The sequence below is a fragment of the Parasteatoda tepidariorum genome, chromosome 10, assembly GCF_043381705.1.
Source record: "Parasteatoda tepidariorum isolate YZ-2023 chromosome 10, CAS_Ptep_4.0, whole genome shotgun sequence".
In the NCBI taxonomy this organism is placed as follows: domain Eukaryota; kingdom Metazoa; phylum Arthropoda; class Arachnida; order Araneae; family Theridiidae; genus Parasteatoda; species Parasteatoda tepidariorum.
In genome coordinates, this window is record NC_092213.1 from 37387822 (window position 1) to 37411441 (window position 23620).

Here is a 23620-nt window from a genome sequence, read left to right on the forward strand (position 1 = left end):
TTCACTTTTCCCGGCGTGAACGTGTTAAAAACAGAGTTTTTTTTTTAGCTATATCAAATAGTTTAAACAGTATAAGAAGCCGGGATAGTCTGGCTGGTAGGACGCTGGGCCCTTGTCTAAGGGGTCGTGATTTCGATGTCTGATGGCTGAAGACTCCCCGTGAACAAAATGGTGACTGGTGCACGCTAAATCTGTCGGGGCTCACGTAGTCCAACAAGTTCCCATAACAAATCAATACTTCTAGTGGTACTGGATTGGAGATTGATCGTGCTCTGGTTCAGGTCAAAATTACGATCTGCGGATGGATGGAGGATAAGTGAATGTGTCCTCCCTATAAAACGGGATGTAACGTGCGTATGTTTTATCCGCATCATCCTCATTGGTGTTTCCTAGACTTTGGCCTATAGCCCATTGTGCAGCTCCAGTGAGACTTAAATAAAAGTAAACAATATTAGTAAAGTTTAAAGATAGTTAGTGTATTGAATGCATGAAATTTGTGATTATCAGTTTGGTGATATTTTTACATAACATAAAAACGTTAATAGCATAAAAACTTTCTCAATTGATGTCGGCCCATTCTAGCTGACGAAAAATTCACGTTGTGTGATCGGGATTTCTTTGGTTGTCAATTGCCATCGGCATGAAATTTATAAAACGTATAGAGATGTGCAAGTTAGGAGCTGAAGTATATCACTTAGTTGAATTAAATCACCCAATTGTCGTAATTTCGATTTGTATTCCAATTCCAAAGAAGCGTATTCCATTAATGAATTGCCAGTGACAGGTAAGTAAAGTGATGTCAGATTGCCACATATATAATATACAGGGGTTGGACATAAGAACGGAAACATACTAACAATTTTTTTTTTTAATATATTTCTCAAAAAGTTCATAGAGAATCATTTTATGAATTTATAAGTGTTTAGGTTATGCAATTTCTCTCATTAATCAGCAATTTCTCTTACTAATCAATGAAGTTTAAAGTTTTTAGAGGTCTGGGGGACCGACAATAAATTACAAAAGGAAAAAAAGTGTTTTTGTGCACCCTATGCCAAAACATGCAGCAATAAATTTGAAACTTGTAAAAATTATTCTGGTTATTATATTCAATAATAAGCCTAGCTTAAATATGTATATATATTTTTACAAAAAAAACTTATTTTTTTGTTTACGTTTTTTGCTGTAACTTTAAAAATATACAGTAAAATTTAACAAATTTTTTTTTACAATTCAAGATTAACTATAATTTTTTTCTTCTTTAAAAAATGAAAAATAATCGCTGAGAGCTCTGCAATATGTAAGTAATTAAAGTAGTTCTTTTATATTGCGTATGCATTACATGCATTAACATTTTTTTCCTTCATAACTTTGTAGTGAATCTTACTAGGGAAGTAATGAAAAAAGTTCGATTTGCATATTTTAAATGTTTAAGAAGTTTCAAGCAATTTTCTACGTTGCTTTCGTACTTTTGAAAAGAAACTCAAAATAATAAGTGTTTTTTTACAAAATTATTTTGTATCAAAACACAAAATTAAATAACAAATAAAATACTCTACAATAAAAGTTCATACACCGATTGTATGAGGAAGAAAAAAAAACAAGCGAAAGAAAAAATATTTTTATGGGGATGATCCCCAACAATGTTGTGTCATTTTTTTTAATAAATCTTGTTTAATTGTACGAAATGAAATTTGTGAAAAACACCTTATCATTGTGAGTTTCTAAGTACAAAAACAACTTAAATTGCTTGAATTTTCTTGAATATTTAAGATATACAAATCGGACTTTTTTATTTAGTTGTCAAATGCGATTCACCACAAAATTATGATGAAAATTTTTTTTTAATCTTTTCTTTGCATGCGCGGTATAATTACTTTAATTACTTATATACTCGTATTGCATAGTTCTCAACGAATTGTTTTAATATTTTAAAGAAAACATTTTGTAGTTAATTTTAGATTACTCTTAAAATTTTGTTAAGTTTTATTGAATATTTTTAAAGTTACAGCAAAAAAAACCTAAGACTAAAAATAAGTCTTTCTTTTTATTTATTTATTTATTTCTAAAAATGTCCATAACTCCAAAAAAATTTAAACTAGGCTTTCGAAATTTTATGCAATGATTGCATACAATAATCAAAATAATTTTCACGAGTTGCAAATTTACTGCTACATTTTTTGTCCTAGTTTGTTCAAAAACTAATTTCAGAGATATTCAAGAAGAAAAAAAATCAAATGACAAAAAGTAAAATTCAATTTCCTTGTTTTATCTTTTTAAATTTAGTGAACTCCCGAATAGCTTTTATAAAAAAAAGCTCTTTGTTTAAATACAATTCCCTTAAAAGCTTTAAACTGGTTTTAATTTAAATGATTTTACAGCGTCTCTAAAATATCACGGAAGTTGAAATAAATATTTAGTTACATGATTATAAGAATTCACTTGATAAAAAAAAAACATTAGGAGAAGTAGTTTTATTTAATAAAAGAAATTTATACACAACTTTAAAAGAAACCTTATTCTAATTAAATTACATTACTTATCGGCTCTTGAGAATAATTTGAGACAACGAGTTTATTTGGAATTCGTTTGAAAAAGAATTAAATGATGAAGTCTGAAAGTTAAAACAGAATAAACTAAGAAATTATTGGTGCGTAACTTGGAAATAAAATTCAAGCTGTTTTTTAAGGTTTTAAGTTTTTTCTATTGTAATATTTTTTTATATTGTTGTGTAGTTCTTAATCTTAAATTGAGTATCTTTAACAAGAGTCCCTTGAGTATTCTAAAGTTTAAAAAGATTTGATGATGAAAAATTAAACAAATGTTGATAATTCAATATATATTTGAGCCCATAACAGGGTGTTATTTTTTCTTATTGGAATTATGTCTGTGATTTAATCTCGTTTTGATCAAAGATAATGCATACGTAAAAAAGAAAATTTTATAATTATTTATAATTTTTTTAAAATCTAATTTAATAATGGTCAAAGTGGATGGGCTTCGATTCCGTTAAGCTAAGACCCACTAAGTACATTCGATATATATATATTTCTGAAGCTCTGATTACTAGCAAAATTATATAATTATAAAAAACAGTCTAAGAGTTACTAAAAGAAATCTGTCAGATCATCGAAATTGCATTGGTGCGAAAATATCAAATCCAAAAACAAAAAAAAGTAGTTAGAATTTTTTTTAATTCATTTTCAAAAATTTTCGAATAATTTGTAAATTAAAGAAATTTTCAATGATGAATAACTGTTTCTCTTTAACTAAATCAGCGGTTCCCAAATGGTGCTCCGTGGAACCTTAGGGTTCCTTGGAATGGTCCCAGAGGTTCAATCAGTTTCTCTCAACAAGCTACAATTTATATGCAGTTTGAAAATATATATAAATTCTTTATGATTTAACTCGAGTGAATATTAAATGTCTCCATTTATCTGGTACGTAGGTTGTGGTAGAAAGGTATTAATACATTTCAGTTGTTGATAAGATTGCGGGGAATTAAATCTAAGACTATGTCAACCATCATCTATCAAAATATACCTCTGAATTGCATTTTGTTAGCATGTATTTATACCAGTGAATTGATGTTTAATTTTCGTAGTGGCAGTTGCGCAACAAGATTTTATCTTAAGTTTTACTTTAAAGAAGACAGTGAATGCATATAAACCAGCGCGTTCTTCATAAACTCGTACATTCGGATAATAAAAATATGCTGCCGCCCGAATTAAATAAGACCAAGTACTTTAATAATTGCAACAAATGATAAAAAAATTGTATTAGTTGCAATAATTAACTCACGCTTGGATTGTATTGTGGCAGAACGAAATTTTGTTCTAAAATACCACTAAGCGAGTAAGTATTAATTGAAAAATCTTCACATCAATATTTGGTATAAATGTCTATACCTTTTTCCGGCTCATGTCATTTTAAAGGGAACATGAAGCTTAAATATTTATTCATAAATTCTATACTTAGATTGAAATTAATTAAAGGTTTCATTTATTGAACTCTTTTTACAATGCTAACGCTCACAATAATCTTATTAGCAAACTTATCTTGTATTTTGTTACAGAATGCATTATTTTAATTAGATAGCAGTTTAATTACGATAATTAATAATTTTAATATTGGTAATTCTTAAATTTTGTTTTTATTCAACATTTAGAGATGATATTTAAATGCCTAACGTGTCTCATTTTATCTTCAACATTTTTGCTCTAGCATAATTATTATATTGTAATTTTGAGCTTTATCAAAATTAATAAAGTATTGTGATGGCTAAATTTATATCGTAAAATTCTTGTTTTGAAAAACTTGTTATATTAATGACCATATTAATTTAGTAACTCAAATACATGCACAAAATATTTTATCAACAAGATGAAACTTATCTAAGTGGTTTTTTGGCAAGGCAAATTTTGCACGTGCAACCTTTTTCAGTAATGTATAGGGTTGCTTAATAAAAAAAAAGTGGTAGGATATCTTACCCTTTAGCTCAAAGGTAATGTTCTAACTCAGGGGTTTCAAACTTACATGAGGCAGGGGGGGCCCTAATTAAAAACACCAGTCAAAATGCGGGCCACAACTTAAATTTTATATAGGACTCTTTCATGTTTGAAGGAACATTAAATATTACTGTCAGTTTTTTATCAAGTTGTACAAAAGAAAAGTATTGAATTACAAATTAAAATAAGAAGTAGATTTTTACCTGAGAAATAAATTTTTTTTGCACCTTTGGTATGTTATATTTCACAGAAACGAAGAAATTAGGTTTTTATTTATTTATTTATTTTTTAACGGAAGAAAAGTATTTTAAACCCATAGAGATTTTTTACGAAAATTGTCAGCGAAAAAAATGACAACTAATATATTTAAGTTCGCGGGCCGCAAAAAAAGGGTTCGCGGGCCGGATGTGGCCCGCGGGCTGCCAGTCGGTAACCATCACTGTCTAGCTCATAGATAAAAGTGAGACGGAAAAGGTAATAATAGGAAAAATAGTCTGAGCTATCATCGAAAACTCACTTTTTTCCTCCTTTAAAGAGAAGTGTTTAGTTTTAGATATTGCATTTAGAACACGGGCCTCTTGGATGCAAGTAAAAAATAATAATATCTTTTGTTCTAGTTTCGTACTTAACAACTGAGTAATATTTAAAAATAAATAAATTAAATAATTACTTTATAATTTCTTCCATATGTCGTAAATGTGCATCAAACAAGTAAAGTAAAAAAGCACACAACTAATTAATAATTTTGTTGCCACAAGCTGATTAAATAATCAATGATAAACAATGTGTTAATGTTGTAATTGTTGAAAGATGGTAACGTGATGATTTTAACATGATCAAGATTTAAAATTAAACATGACAATGTAGTTTCCAAGTTTCCAACATAAATGAAATAAATCTAAACTTTTTATAAATTAAACTTAAGTCAACGCAGGAAGTGTTAATTTTTACATAATTGATCCATACATACCCAAAATATATAAACATTAGAAAGCCATTGAAATAATGATCCCCAAGTTTAATATTAAAATCATCACAACGGACTCTTCATCGTTTAACAACTGTTTTTCTCATTGGTTATTTAATTAGTTTCTGACAACAATGTTATCAGAAGCATCAGTAAACAGCGATTAAATTTATTTATTTTACTTCGTTTTTACAATTTACGAAAGTTCTTATTTTTCTTTCAAAAATTGCAAAAGACGTGAATGGATATATTTGATGGACAGAAATTTTTTTCTTTTATTCTTCATATTGGATCTATTAAAAATTCCTTCAGACTCTTAGAATAGAATAGCTATTTCAAACAAATATATATGTTTTCTACGTTGCATTATTCAAGGATGCAACAAGTAACTAAAAATGTCTTAAGTGGTGACTGATAACGAGCAAAACTTTAATTAACGCGTCGTGCGCCATGCTAATTATACATGACTGGCCACCACAAACTAAATTTGCAAATATTAGACGGATTTTGCTATTTTTTAGATGGTTTATCATGACATATACATACCTGCCAACTCTTCCAGAAGATTTTATTTTCATATTTAAAGTGGTAGCAATACTCATGTTATTCCAATTAACTTTTTGAATTATAATGATAATTATAAATGAGTTTGACCACCACTACATATAAATAATTTCAATAAATATATAAAAGCACAATAATCCTTGCACAAACAAATTTTAACGGGATCAAAATAAAAAATATATTTTTGAGTCAGATTGTTTTTCGTTTATTGTTTAACAACCACTCTGATAATCCATTCTCGGAAAGAGTGAAAGTTGGCTGGTATGCATATATGACTTGACTTGATAGGAATTGGAGCGAAGTACCTGCCCGCGGAGCGGGCATCTCACTTCTTCATCTGGTCATTATGATAGTAGTTGTGACTATTGGCATGGGTTATGCATATATGATTACAGTGGTGAATTATATAAGCCTACGAATTGTTTAAAAATAGTGGTGGATAAAAATTTACTAAATTGAATTTATTAAACTAAGAGTTACAATTGATAAACTACCACTTTAAAATATATATTTGCTGTCCGGAGCAAGCTGGCATCTNTTACGGAGGTGGCCTTTTTGGCCAGGTACTCCGGTGCACCAATTATTAGTTTCCGCAGAAGAGGTTAAAATTAAAAACTTTCGTAGTAGATTTCTCTCAAGTTGACTATTGAAGGTGAATGAAAAGAATGTTTTCAGTTTAAATATGAATAGTTTGAGTTGTAAGTCATGATTGTATTATTAAATAATTAAAAATAATTGTACTTCTATCACTACTTACATTTTTGATCGCTCGTAGCATTCCGGTATTATCTACTACTGCAATTGCCAGCGATAGAGTAGAAGCAGTATCAGATGAGATTTATTTATAGACTACTTCATTCGCCCAAGGATAAGAAAATTTTATCCTTCAGCGAATGTTATTTAAAGATAAACTTTTATTCAAACATTTATGTTATTTTAATAAACTTTAGAATACAATAAAAGTTTGTTTTTAAATAAAAAGTGGTAGTATTTATCTCACTTTTATATAGTTTAATTTCGAATATTCGAAATCCAAAACTGAACAGTTTATAGCAAAAATACTTTAAACTAACAATATACATACGAATAGTGAACAATCCGAATAGTGAACCATAAAATTCCGTTGAAGAATTAAAGAGGGTTCTCTGAGTTAGCGACTTATAATCAGTGATGAGATCTGAAACCTCCGATTATCTTTAGATTCAACCAATAAGTCCTCATTTATTTAATTTTTCGGTTTGCATTTTTGTGAAATTATTTCAAGTAAACATCAATAATAATGGCATTTTTTAAAAGAAATTTTAATTTTTCTAATAAAATAAACAATATATTAAGCAAATTATTAAAAGAACAAACATTTATAAAATTAATATTACATTAGTATTTCCTATCACGCTTTTCAAATCAGAATGAAATTACTAAATGCTTTACAGAAATATGTTATCCTAATAAACATATTCAATGCTTATAGCAGTTCTTTTGAGTTTTCATTTCGAAGCCATAATTCGGCTTACTATAATCTTTTTCATCGTAAGTATTATACACCAAAAACAAATTTGTATACACACCAAAAACAAATTTACAGCTAGACTAGATATAGCGCAAGGACTGCAAATTTAACTGCTGAACATAAAACCTAATTTAACATTATTAATGACACAATGAGAAATCTTCGTTCTCTTAATAAATATTTTAAAAATAGTCTTCTAAAAATAATAACGTTCACAATAATCTTGAATTAAGACCAATGATAAAGAATGTTGCTTATTTAGGGTTCCGTAGACGAAGAAAATGGAACAGCTGATGTTAATAACTGTAAGTAAGTGCGAATTGACCAAATAATTGTTTGGAAGTATTCGTTAGATTTTGCATTAAACACAGAAAAAAACGCCTGTGTTTTATACTGCATTTCATAACCATAAAATATTAAAATACTAAACATAATATTTTTTAATTATGACATTAATGAATACAAAATAATGGGAAAATATGAAAAATATCTTTTATAAAAATTTTAAATTAATTTTAATATAAGAAAGAAAAAGAGAGAGAAGGAAACATGAATTGCCTGTTTTCATCATCATCATCATCATCATCCTCTCTCTCTCTCTCTCTCTCTTTTCTAAAATCAATAATATTATATAATTAAATATCAACCTTATTAATTTTTTTTAATATCCGTCGTTGAACAGCAGACCCAATTTCGGGTTTACGACTACTAATGTTAAACTCCGTAGCCTTGTATTCTTGAACCAATCCAGAAGACAAGGAAAGTACTGGATCAGTACCCCCAGGGTATTGATTCGTTATGGGAACCTGGAGGACTTTGCGACTCGGCAGATTTAACCTGCATCAGTCACCATTTACTACGCAGGGAGTCTTCGGCCGACCTAACCTTATTAAATTCTTTCTTAAAATTTCCAGCATAATATTACTTTGCGCACATCCATTTACGGGCCCATCCTTTGTACATAACAAATGAAATGCTCTCCAGTACTGCAGTAAGAACGCACTTTAAAACACCAGCCCTCTTTCTACGCTTTTACTTCTACGCTTTTACTGGGTTTCTGTTTTCATGTTTTGTAATCTGGCAATCTTATTAAGAAAATATTTTAAATTATTCGAGAAAATTTTCCCGTTCATGTAAGTTCATTTGAATTCATTGCTCGCTTTACAGATTTCATTTTGTGTTCTGATCTGTTTTTTCTCTATATTTTATTTTCTGTTTTTTTTTACGAGTTATTTATTACTTAATATTTATCACTTAATGTGTACAATTATATTTCGTTTGAAAAAAAAACTTTTTTTTGAGGGATCCACAAACTATCCCATTGATATATTTTGCTTTGGTATATTGATACAATATGAGAAAGCACTCTTTTTTGCGGAAATAATCGTGTGAGCTGATAAAGAGATTATATCTTTTTTTTTCGGGATTTTTTTAAAATAATTTTCTTCTTTTTTATTATTCTATAATTTTTACCATGTTTTTTCTACATTTTGAACTTATTTTATGTTTTTTTTTCCAAATTTCCTGTATCACTTACTTATATTATTAATTGATCACATGACCTTCCCTACTTTTCAGTTGCTTATAGGTGCTCAAAATTCTTGTAAACTTAATTTATTGAACCATAAACGAAATAGAGCACACAATGAATAATTTTCCTTCCACCAGAAAGAATGTTTTGTCGCATTTACAGAAATTCCTTAAAGATCGGAGAGCATGCATCGGCACGCAATGGTTTAAGCATCTAAGCTTCAGTGAGAAATTATTTCAATATATCATTAAAATTAAATCCTTTATTTAGATAAGTTCTTTCTCATGTAAATCTGTATTATTCTAGTATTTGTCTGATTTAATTATCTTTTCGAATTCCACTAATTTTAAACTGCTTTGCAATTCGAATCTTTCATTATAAGCGGCTTATTTATACCTCCAACAGAAGCATTAAATGCCAATACTCGGAATGGGAAAAACAACCTAAATTCAAAAGGGATTTCTGTAATCGATTTGAAACTCACTTTGTTTTATGTATCGAAATAGTTGTTCCTTCGCATTCTAGAGCCCTATTAGATTTCAATCGGTAGGTTTTCCCTATGGATGGTTATGAAAGGCTTAATATCTGTCCAAATTGAAATACGAGACATTTCCCTGAGGAAGAGAAATAGAGTCTATTCCCTTAACTTATGAACTTTAAACTGAACCTAAATATATGTATTTATAATAGATGCATGATCGCTTCGGATTTCTAATGAAAGGATTTATTTACTATTTGCAAGAATCAATAAAAAAATTTTTCTCTTATTTATAAATTTATACATATATTCGAGATAAATTCTCGACTGGCTATAAAATACGAAATTCTAATGTATCTATTATATAATCGTTTCACAAGGAAAAAGCAGGGCAACTAACTTTCGGAAAAGACCAAGTGTTGGTGGTTACGAAAGTTAATTATATTTATATTTATTTTATTCATATTTAGTTTATTTATATTTATTTTATTCATATTTATTTTATTTTTATTTATTTTAGTCATATTTATTTTATTTATATTTGCATGAGGTGTAAATATTATACTTATAATATTATACCTTAATATATGTACTTATAATAGATGCATGATCGCTTCGGATTTCTAATGAAAGGATTTATTTACTATTTGCAAGAATGGATAAATACTTTTTTCTCTTATTTATAAATTTATACATATATTCGGGATAAATTCTCGACTGGCTATAAAATACGAAATTCTAATGTATCTATTAAATAATCGTTTCACAAGGAGAAAGCAGGGCAACTAACTTTCGGAAAAGACCAAGTGTTGGTGGTTACGAAAGTTAATTATATTTATTTTATTTATATTTATTTTATTCATATTTAGTTTATTTATATTTATTTTATTCATATTTGTTTTATTTTTATTTATTTTAGTCATATTTATTTTATTTATATTTCTATGAGGTGTAAATATTATACTTATAATATTATACCTAAATATATATACTTATAATAGATGCATGATCGCTTCGGATTTCTAATGAAAGGATTTATTTACTATTTGCAAGAATCGATAAAAACTTTTTTCTCTTATTTATAAATTTATACATATATTCGGGATAAATTCTCGACTGGCTATAAAATACGAAATTCTAATATATGTGTTATATAATCGTTTCACAAGGAAAAAGCAGGGCAACTAACTTTCGCAAAAGACCAAGTGTTGGTGGTTACGAAATTTAATTATATTTATTTTATTTATATTTATTTTAGTCATATTTATTTAATTTATATTTGCATGAGGTGTAAATTTTATATTCACAATTCTTTACCCATATATACCCTTTATATCCATAGTAACCACTTATGTAGGCTGATTCAGTCAAACTTATCAAAATTTCTATGAGAGGTAGGGTACATCCCAACGCAATGCAGAGTCGGAAATGCTTTTTGAAGTGGAAGTTTTCGAGTTTAATAGTTTTTGTGTGTGTAGCAATACAAGATGTTACATAAAGTTGATCACCCAAAACTGCGGCGGCAGCGAGCGCCGTAAAAACTCGTAAGTTACGAGTTTTTACGAGTTTACGGCGGCTTACGAGTTATTATAGATAGAATATAAAAACTCTAAATGAAAAATTGTATTCTTAGTTTGAATTGTTTGCTTGGTAATCCTCTTTTTTTCACTGATTTTATTTTTGTCTCTGTTGAATTGTTGCCCACGGTATTTATTTCTTAATTATTCTCTATCCTTTCGTATTGATTAACTTTTCTCTGTAATGAAATTCTCTGTCTACTTTCATTACTCGTGGAAATCATTTGTATCTGGTCTTTTTTTATTAGGTAACACTTGTCATGGAGAAAGAAAAAAAATAGATGAAAAATTCAACTAGTTGCTTACTATGCATTAAACAATCATATTTAATTACCATTTATAGTTTTGAGGTTAAAAAAAGGGGGTTAGGAGTTGGGTACTAAATTTGTTTCTATTGTTAGCTTTAAAAGTTTCAAAGGGGCAGGGAACTGTTCTTGGGTCAGAAAAGTCCTGGGTTCGAATCCCGGGCAAGGCAAGGATGTTTCTTTCTCTCTCTGTGTGTGTTCGATGTCCTTTCTCCTTTGCGTGTGAATGTGACCCGCCCTATAAACGGGTTGTGGTTGTGTGAATGGCTTGGCAGAAGTCGAATTCCTGGCCATAGATGGCGCCACTGAAAAACAGGAACAATCGTACCGCCACTGTCTAAAACAGGCATACGACAGCAACAACAACAACAAAAAAAGAGTTTTAAAGGTAAGGCAAAATACACAAAAAGTAAAAAAAAATTGCTTGAGACTGAAGAATCCTTCAAAAGTATTTTAAGTAAGTTTTCGTGTGTATTTGATTTTGTTTTAAATTAGCGTCTGTATCATGTATATTTAAGGTGGATCCCTCACATGGGGGAGTTTCGTGAATTTTAGTTTGTGAAAGTCCGATTATTACATCAAAAGTCATTCAGGTGTTCATTTTTTTTTATTTTACTTACAGATGCGTTTATTGGTATGTAAATTTATAAAATTGATAATAATTAATAATTCGAGTGAAATAAATAGCGATTTGTATTTTTAGCCTATGCAATTTTAAAAGACAAATTCAAAATTACGTATTTCGAAATGATGTAAAAATTTATGCTTCTTAAAATTTAAAAAGTTTCTTATCAATGTTAAATAAATAATAAAAATATCATTAATAGTTATATAATTTTTGTTTCGCGCAAAATTTTTTATAAATGTTTTCTAATTGTGTGTGAAAACAGGTTTGTAATCTAAATCGATTCAAATGTATGTCAAAATTATGCTAAAAGTTAACTTAGAGTATGTAAATTAATTCAGGGCTGCAAACTAGAACGAATTTTGTATAATAGTTAAAAGATAGCAGAGAATTAAATATTTTGTCAGCATTTTAAAAAATTAAGTTAAAAAGAAGAGGTATTTTATATGAGCTTTTGAATCATTTACGTGTAGTGGTGTGGAAAATGATTTTAAATTAAATTTTTAAAACACAGAATCATACATAAAATTTTCCCCAAAGGAGTTGAAAGTAGGCAGCCCTACTATGTTAACGAAATTTTCTTGATTGCTGCTATATCCCTCACATATTTTGAGGATCAAAAAATTGGTATTCGTCTCAAAAATGCATGTTTACATTGATTAGCATATTTAAGATCAACTTTTTGCACCAACGATAATCCAATCAACAAAATCGTCCGAAAAGGTTCATTTATATTCAGAGAAAATACGTTGTTTGAGCCTGATTACGTAAATTTATATATTTTCAGCACTAATTAATTAGCATATTTAAGATCAACCCTTTGTACAAACTTTAATACGCAATAATCCAATCGTCAGATAAAAAATTCAAAATTACCGTTTTTTATTTCTTACATTATATACCATTTTTTCCTCTCTTTTTTTTGGGGGGGGGGGGAATCAACTTTAGGAACAGTGGAAACATACTCGTAACTATAATCAAATTTCAAATCTTTTTATTTGAATTCTTGTGATTTCAAAAGTATTGCCTAAAAATATTTGCACGCTAATTGTCATTAAAAAGTATGCTCGAAATTGCTAATCCGTTTTGATCCTTTTATAATTAACCGAGTAAAAAAGTTATTGCGGATTTAAGAGTTAGTTTCTCAAAGTTTATACACTCTATAATATTTCTATAATTATAAGCTGGCTTGTTTTTTCTGAATTGGAAGAATTCTTGAGGTTGTATGTATCATATTTCCAACTGGAAACTACTTTACAGCTTTAATTCAACAATTCAATGACATGCTGCTATTGAAAAAGTGAAAAATAAATATATATGTCATATAAAATGAATCTTGAAAATGATCTATAATTATTAAAAAAACTATTTTACATGTTTTTGTCTACCAGTAGAATAATAAGAAAATGACACATAATTCAGTTTTTTTCTCTCTGTTAACTTTACATATTTGCCGTTTTAATATTTCATACTCGATTGATCATAAGCTGCATGAGCTTTATGACTCATTTTGTTTCCAATGATAACTAAGTGCCTTATATTTTAAGTGCCTAAAAAATGTAAACCACTGAGTTATCATTGGAAAGAATTGAGATTCTGAGTGTCTTATTTAAAAGTGTTTTAGTGCTCTATTCATTTATTATAAAGTGGCAGCATCCTTACAGAACAAGATGTAACTGTTATGGAGGCCACATACTGAAAAAGCAAGTGGTAAAAAGAGGTATACAGACGAATTCATATACTCTGTGTTGATACGCAGAGGTGATCTGCACATGCTAATACAAAAGTATTGAAATCAGCTTCACTTGTGCCTTTTACTTACCGCTCCCTCCTTCACTGTGTGGCCTTATTTAATTTAGAAAAACTTCGAAATATTTCGATAACAGCAAAAACGTAACTTACTGTTTTAAATAATTTCCCTGTTGATTGCAAAAAAATCAAGATGTCCACATCTGGAGAAAAAAAATGGAAAAGTTTCAGTGCACATCGCAATAAGATAAAAATTAAATATTTTCTCTAATGTAAAAGAGTTCTGAAATTAAACTGATATCCAAATACTGGTAGTTTGATTCTAAACTGATACTTTGATTCCAGAAAGCTTCCCATTAGGACTCATAATGGTAAACATCTTTAAAATCTAGTGAATAAATTTGACCTTACAGTAATAGCACCTCTCGTACCAGCCTACTTCCTCACATGTGATAACTATATAACAGACATTCTGGACCTAACAATAACCAATCTCAAGATACCTATTGCAGCAGGACCGTAATTCATCACTTATCTTCAAACCATCATCCTGTATACAATAAATATCATTGGAATCAAAGCCGTACATAATAATCAACGAAATCAACTAAACTAATTGGGAGCTCTAAAGAAACAGCTTAGCCTTTAAAAACTCGGAAAACAAAATCCTGAATATTCCCTTCCGAATCGACTTGGAAATTTTAAACATGCAAGGAGGCATCAAGAAAGATCATGCTGAATTCCCAAGCACAAAAACTTACCTAACGAACTTCCTTAAACTTCCACAAAAAATAAAGAAATTAATTAAACAGCGAAAATTGGAAGATATATCATGGAACCTGGGATGAATTTAAAACCGAGATGAAAACTCAAGCGAAACTAGCAAAATTGTGCGTGAGGAGTTAGACTTGCTGATAAAAATATTTTTTGTCAAAACTAACTGGGTTCATATAAGCATATACCAATTCAAGGGAGACGTTTGTGAAGAGAATTGGGTACTTGCACTCCAAGAAGAAGAATACAAACTTTTCCAGACATGTGACCTATGACATCAGCACCGGCTAATCTTTATCAGCAAAACGGCATATTAAAGTTGAGATAAGTTTCTCTACATAACGTAGAGTGTTAATCGAGTTAATAAGTTAATTAAATACTGACTATAAATTTCACACATTGAATTTGTAGAAATATAATTCGTTCTCGTCTACTACTTTCACTTAACTTAGATTTATTATTTGCTTATGTATTTTATTATTTATTACCGTGATATATTTTTGTTTTGTATACCTGGCAACTTCGATGCATAATAAGTTTGTTTAGGTTCTACATTGCTTCTTGTCTATCTTTGAGTTAAATGAGTCGCTCAGAAGCCAATGCGGTTAAGTCCAAAACACAACAATTGAGAAAATTAAATTTTTTTGATACATTAGTTTTTAAAATTCTTGGTTTATAAATTTAATTAGAAAAGTGTATAAAGTCTTTTTTCGAGGTGTAAACTCTGCAAAAAAACAAGATATGTACAGGATGTGTAAATAAAAACGTAAGTATTTATTGAAATAATGACAGCATCTTAAAAATTTTAGGACTTATACCTTTTGGCAGCTGAAAAAGATAAGAAATATATATAGTCTACTAGTATAAACGAACTTTTATTTTTCACAATCACTAGATACAGTGACTAATAGAAAATAAACTGTTGGATTATTTCAAAAATTGTTTTTTACTTCAAAACTAGAGTGGCGCTTTTCTTTGTTTTAGGAAATGAAAATAAAACAAATAAATAAAAAAAAAACTAAAAATACCACATTTTAAAAAAATACTACGAAAAATACCATACCCCTTTTTTTGGTGAAAAAATACTACCGTAGTATTAAAAATACTACGTCTGGCAACCCTGAAGTTACTATGAATTTCTTGTTTTTCAGTGTTACCAACAAATATCGAAAGAAGAATTTAATTTTAATTTCAAAGCTTATGTAAAAAAATATTGATAAAAGGTGGACTTATTCACAATGGCTTCTGAAATTATTATACAATATATTCAGAAGCTATTAAAAAAAGGGCTGTCTAACCTAGAAAAAAGTAACCAACGAGTAAATCCTTTAATAACTAAGAAGATTATTATTTATTTCATCAAAATTTCCAAAAATCAGAAAATATCAAAAAATGGACTTACCACATTGGCTTCTGAGCGGCTCAAATCTTAATATATTGTGTAAATATATTGTGAAAGAATTGAAATTTTTTTCAAATAAAGGATATAGGCTGTGTTACTTAAGAGAATTGATACCGGACGGGCTTGGCTTACTCTAAATAGAATGGAATGAACAGTTGCTAACATAAAAAAATACCACCTTTCAACAACCAATCAGGATCGAAATACCCACACTACGTCACTTGCAGGTATTCCATTGAACGCATTTTTAACATATCAATGATAAATTACAATTTTACATTTAGATTAACTAAATTTTACAAATTAGTTACGCTAACATATTTGCATTTTAATGTGCCCGAAAATAACTGCTCCCACTGCCTACAAGTGAGCCTAAATCTGATCAGGCGCTATTTTTAGAATTGCTATTTCGTTTGCTTCCGAAAGCAGAGTGAATAAAAAGTGTAGGAGAATCCGGTCTGAAAGCTTTTTTACACTAAAATGCAAAAGCTGATAAAAAAAAATCTTTTCATTACAAGGTATGCCACGGGCGACTAAATAGGGTCTTTGAGCTTATGGGCACTAATTTGTTGTTCCGGTTTTTACTCACTTTCGAACAATTTCGTTTGCTTGCGTAGGTAAGAATATGTCTTGAACTAAATAGTTTTACATTTAAGCTTTGAACATTACGCTTTACGTTCGTATTATTAATAAAAGGTTAAATAGATTATAATTGAGATAAAAATTGGTAATAGCTGCAATAATTTATGCATGTTAGGGATTGAGTTATACCCTTCCAAGCTTTTGTATTAAAATACCCCAAAAGGAGCTCGTATTGCAAAAATCCCCTTAATCGATACTTGATATAACTGTCAACTCATTATTTACTTTTATTTCTCATTAGGGAAGGGTTTAATATTATTTGCAGTATTATTTAATCCCTTTGTGAAAGTCAGAGAGTATTTAGAACCCGGGCTGACTCCACCCGACTTCGCAGGTATAGTTAATTACTGAACTTAGTCAGCGCACTCACTAACATAATAAACATATAAGTAAATGCGTTACGAATATAGAAATTTTTTCACAGGAAAAATTTTATATGAAGACTTATAAAATTTTAAATAATAAATTTTTATTTTTAATAATTAAAACGGTATATATTAAATTTTCAAATTTCACTTTTAAGTAGTATATAGAAAATGTATTTAGAGTAGAGATGGGTCAAAAGTAACTGAGCAGTGACAACCTGCTCCATCCAAAAAATTGTCACAGTGAAAAAGTCACCGCTACTTTCACCGTGACAAATTTCACTGTGATAAATTTCACTGCTGCTGTCGCTACTCCAAAAATCACAGTGAAAATGTTGTTTTTCACAGTTAATCAATTAAAAATATTTAATCGATTAGTTTATACAAAATTTAATAAATTATAACGATTAATCGAATTGATTGATAGAAAATATCAGTTAATTTTAGATCTAAATAATCACAGTCTACTTGTCACTCTTACTTTTGAATCACAGTATCAGTTTTGCCCACGCCTAATTTAAAGGTCTGGTCTAATATAAAATTTCATTTTTAACATTATTCTCTCAACAATTTAAAGCTTTGTTGAAAATTAATAAAGGCTGGTGAGGCGTTACAAACGTCTTGTTAAGAAGCTAAAAATGTCTATAAAAACCTATTCATTAAATTATATCATATACATATTTTATTGAAGTTTTCTGACGAAGTTGGTTCAATAAATAGTTTTATTTTTAGTGTAGAAACCAAATTTTGTTACACCGCCCTTCCCTCGTTGTAAAAGACAGAAGAACATAACTAAATCACCGAATGAAAACCTATTATCTGGGTTTAATATGTTTTTTATACATATAAACTAATCAAAAATTGATGAATGCTAAAACTAGACACGGAATTTTATAAGAGACCACACGAGGATCTCATAAACAGATTAAAATGGGTCGTTTTGAATGTCTGGGTTTGGTCTTTCTTTAGCTATTAGAAATTAAGTGTTGAGAAATTATTTTTGCTCAGTTAAACATTAACCCTTTCGCGCCGACTGTCACAAATACGTGACAGCAAAAAATCGTATCAATCAGGGTGGAAAGATAAAACTGGTAATCAAAGTATTTCTTTAGCAGTTTATTTGTGGGCGGAGTTATAATTGTTTGATTTATTTAATTCACCATTACTTTGTTCAAAATAAAACTATTTAGTTATACTTTGAATTAACATTGATTATATATATTATTAAACTAACAATAATTAAAATAAAAGCAAAGTAAGTCTGTCAAATTAGTAACGACTACATTTAAGTTACCGTTTTTTATTTAATTGCAACTTGATTCTGATTTTGTACGAATGCTTTTCTGAATCACCCGTCCCCAAGGGGTTAATGTGGAATAGCGAGGCCTTAGAAAAGTCTACTAATTAATATCGTACTTTTATATTTTTGCTTACTGACCAAGCTAGTTCATAACATAGTTTTGTCTCTAGTATAAGAGACATATTTTATTAATAAAGCGCATCACACTTTGTAAACCGAATGTCAACAGGCAGAAACATAATTAAAATCACTGAATAAAAGCCTATTGTTTTAGTAAAAATTATACGATTCCGGAGTGGAGTATGTCCAATTATAAAATCTGTGAAGCACACGTATCCCCTTAATCAAAATTTAGTATAAGTGTCAATAATGTTTACCAGCTCATGTCACCATATTCTGATTAGCAATAGAGGAGGAATATGACTATGAATTGAACTTATATCAGAGATGTAACACTCGCCAGCTTCAAGTATCTGCCACAGGCGACTTGAAATGTAAAAGGTGGTGATTAATAAAAAGGAAGAACTCTATTAAAAGAAGATAAAAATTTGAACCTCAATCTGGCCTATATCTTACAGTTTACTGTTAACAATTGTTCCGAACAATGTTTTAATTTAAATATGAATAATTTACAATGAATGTAATGTTGGTACTTACTACATAATAATTAAATAAATCAAATAATAAAAAATGTATTGAGTTTTTACCACTTCATACAACAATACTGTCATCAACTTCACTTATCATACGGAGATGGGTACCTGAGTCAAACATGGACTTTGCCCATTCATCGTGTCTATAACAGTTTGTGAGGTAGATATATTACATAAAAAAGATAAAAATTTTAAATGGAGAGGATATCGTTTTTTCGGGGAAATTTCTGAATCGTGATCTGCCACGCCAACTGCAATCGCCAAGGTGCTAAATTGATTTCAAACGGGAAAAATTAAAAAAATAAAAGAAAAAAAAACTTTTAGAGGTATGTCCGAGGTGGCTACGAGTTAACCCTTCGAGTTGGTTCCTTCCAGTGATAATTTTTTTTTCAGTTTCTCGCGGGCGGCGGGTATTTGAATATTTTTACATTTATTCATTCATTCATTCAAAAAAAAAAAAAAAAACAGAGATTTCAGGAATTACGTGGTGAAATGGTAAGTACTTTTCAATGAAAATATAAAACTGCGAACTGTTAAAAAAATAATAAAAATGTGAAAAGAATTTTTTATTAAATAAATCATTGCCCCCTTTTAGAAAGACATAGCTAAATTAAAAATTTATTACAAAATTTAACAACAAAAAATATTTTACCACTTTAAAAAAATGAAAGTTATTCCACATTTTTCCTCAACGTGTATATCTTATTTCATTGAATAGTGATTTTATTATGTTCTTGCAATTGGGCTATCGATGAAACAGAGATGCCAGCAGCTCCGGACAGGCCAAAATAATTAAATAACGGTAAATTAATAGAAAATAAATTTTGCAACTATTTTTGCTCGCTTTTTAAAAGGTGTGAAATGACATAACTAGGCTTAGGCTGAAGTATTATACGGAGCACCTGTCCGCTAAGCGGACACTCCACTCTTTCATCATAATGTAGTGCCCGTAGTACTGACGTTAGTAAGAGATACTAGAGAAGTAGCCGAAGCTTAAGGCGACGCAGGTCTTTACTCTGTGTCTGGCTTATTACCAAATGTGATGAATTTTATAAGCCTACGAATTATTTAGAAGTAGTGGTGGATAAAAATCTATTAAATTGAATTTATTAAACCAAGAAACATAATTGATAAACTACCACTTTAAAATATTTATTTGCTGTCCGGAGCAAGTTGGCATCTCTGAAGAAACCCTCCAATCTCTTACATAATTCTTATGTTCTAAGACAGGGATGCCACAGGAGACTAAGATTGTAAAAAATGATAGAAATTCAATTGGTTTTTATTTTGTTTTATTATCTCTTTACTTATTTAATCATAGCTAACAATAAGACTTATATTTCAAATTATTCTGATTCAAAGCAAAAGAAAAAAAAAATATTAATTTTCAATTGCAAACTAAAAATATATGTTATAAAATGTTATTACTCTTAATCTCGTTTCATTAAATTTAGAATTTTATTATTCACTACTTTTTGCATTTTTAGACACTGGTGGCAACCCTGCTATGATAACCGATTACGAAAGAAAAACGTGTAACTCCAAGAAACAATTTTGAAAATCATAATAAAATTTCTTATAATCCTTTCAAGAACAATATTTCCAATTTAAAATAATATAGATACCTTGTTAGTGTTTTACACCTACTAAATGATTAATTTACTTTTTAATATTACATATTTACTTTTATAATATTTTGATTTTGTAAAAAAAACAAAAACAATATTAAAAATTCTAAACCAATAGGAAAAATTAGCTTTTCGAACTTTTGATAATTAATTGAATGATTGATTTATCGTTTTAGATTTAAAAAAAATATTTAATTAATTTCTATAAAAACCGTGAAAAAAATGAGAAATTAAAAAAGCAAGGATGTGGATGATGCGGTAACCGATTCTAATTATGAATTTCTAATTTTTTTTTCATGGAGTATCGGAAATTAAGTCTGTGTTAATACACAAAAAATTCTGAGCTCTTTTAACTTACTTATTTCAAATTCTGATGTAGCACTCAGTTTAGCTTCTGAAAGCAAAAATGATTGCGATACAAAAGTTGAAGTTGGTGAGCAAAGCGAAACTGGACGTTGAATGCCATGGGGGGGGGTGAATGCGATGGGGGACGGTGAATGCCATTTATTTTTTTCTTAACACGTTGAATGCCATGGGGGTTACCGGTGACCGGCACTGAATTTGTTCGTGCACAAACGGGGATCACCGGTGGAGCCAAGATTATTAGACACATATAATTCGAGTACATTTTTAATGCTTTTAATATTTTTATATTATTATCGTTACTAAAACGGTTTCAAGAAATTAATGCAATTTAGAACACATAAAAATAGTTTTATTTACCTACACAAAGATGCCAACTTGTTCCGGACAATGAATAAATATTTCCAAGTGGTAGTTTATTAATTGTGATTCTGGGTTTAATAAATTCAATTTAGTAGATTTTAATCCACCATTATTTCTAAACAATTCGTAGGATTAGATAATTCACCTCTTTTTAAAAACTAGCAAAATCTGTCTAATATTTGCGATTTTAGTTATTAGTTATTTACCGTTTGGTCAGATGGAAAAGCCATGCAAAATTAACGTGTTAACAAGTTGAATACCAATATGCTCTATTCAAATCTTTATTTACTCAAAATATAAATATGTATTTAACTCTTTTCCTAATTTTTCATTAATCGAGACATTGTGACCATTTCAGTAAAACAAAGCAAATTTCAAGTTATTTCTTATTCTAAAGTACAGCGCAATAAAAAATATTTTAAGGAATTTAAAATAGATTCTATCAAGTTCGAGCTTGCTTGGAAGGTTTAAAATAAAAACTGATGCGTGATGTTTTTACTCACCAGGAACTACAAGCAAATCTAGGAGAGACTCTCTTTCGCATACCAGTGGGAATTTAAATCAAGAGATAATAAAACACATCAAATACGTTTAAAAAGAACCTGAAAAGCATTGTTTTCTATATAGAAAGGATTTGGCAGCATTTTACAATATCCCTTTACCTATAAAAATCTTAACTTTCTTCAGTTTTTGTAAATTTTATGTCGATCGATGTGGTTTTCCATGAAAAAGTTTTTCCAAAAATTTAGGTTGTTAATTTATGTTTTAAGAGAGGCAAATAATGAGCAACATCAGAAAAACCCTAAACTTTGTAACTGGTGAATCTATTAACTAAGATAAATCTATACTGTGGTCCATTTTTTAAACCGGTGGTTTGGTTAAGGATTAAAAAAATTCGTTGGCCTAAAAATTAAAGTTTCAAAAATTTGAACAGCATCTCATATTAATCGCCAATGATTGAGGCTTAATACTAAACGCCTACAACCTTTGGTTTGTTATAAAACAAAAATTTAAATTTTTAATGCAATTTTGAAACTGGAGAATTGGAAAAAACAAGAAGCACCAATAATCCCTTGTTTTATTTCGATGAATGAGAAAACTATGGAAACACTAAAATTTAAGTTATAGAGACAAGAGCTAATATCAGATAAAATTCTTAACTTCTACGTTGCTTCGTAAGCGCTGAATCTAGACTAAAACAAAACTATTGTAATTGACAATTTAATTCGACTACTCATTTAGGGATAAAAAAATATTGATTGTTCTAAAATTAAAACTGAGAAAAGAAAGAATGAAACAGTCTCTCACATTAGCACCAAAAATGGGGCGAATATTAGATATCTACAATAAAATTTAAGATAAAGAGCGTTTTAAATTGTGGTTATTATAAGGCAAAAGTCGAAACCAATATTATTCTATAACTGTTGAATCGAAACCAAAAATAAAGCTACTGTAATCAGTTTTTGTTTCCGCTGTAGGTTTATGGATAAAAAGTATTCAGTCTTAAAAATAACACCTTAAATTTAAAAAAAAATTTAATTTTAGCTCCAGCGAATGAAGTTAACTCGTGGCCCCTACTTAATATGATAACCTCTTTAAAAATATATTAAAAGATAATTTGGATTAAAAGTAAGAAAGAAAAACGAGTATTTACCTTACCTAAACTACAATAAACATTGCATATCATTTTTGAATTACACTTATTGTAACTTTTGTTAGAGATAGAGTATAAACGAAAATTTACGTATGTAACGTTCCTGACGTAACGTAATGTAGGAAGAAGTTATTTGAAGATGTAATGTAACGTTACATGAACGTTGCATTATGTTTCCAGCATAAAGTTCCCGAATTTCAATTTCTGCACCATTCAATTTATCCAAATTGTTTAAATCATACATGTAATGTTGGGCCACAAATATCAAAGTGTTCAAAACTTTTTGGTGTTATGTATATTTTTAATAATTTTTGCGTTCTCTAGTTTTAATTCGTAGTGTAGGGTCCAACCAATATCAACATCACTTTTGCTGTTCACCACGATGTTCTGCAAATCAACAAAAAATCTTCGTTTAAAGGTATGTTGTGGTGTTGTTGGTTGCTGATGAGTTACTAATCTCTTTGTTATTATTTTATTTATTTCTCTAATTGTATGCCATATATCACCTAAAACACACACACACTATATATATATATGTGTGTGTGTGTGTGTGTGTTCAAAATGAAGAATAAAACAAAGAAAAATAATAGACATATGGAAAAAAAGGGGGGGGGGGAATTCTAAGTAAAAAAATAACAAGCAACAGTTTAAAAAAAAAAAAAAAA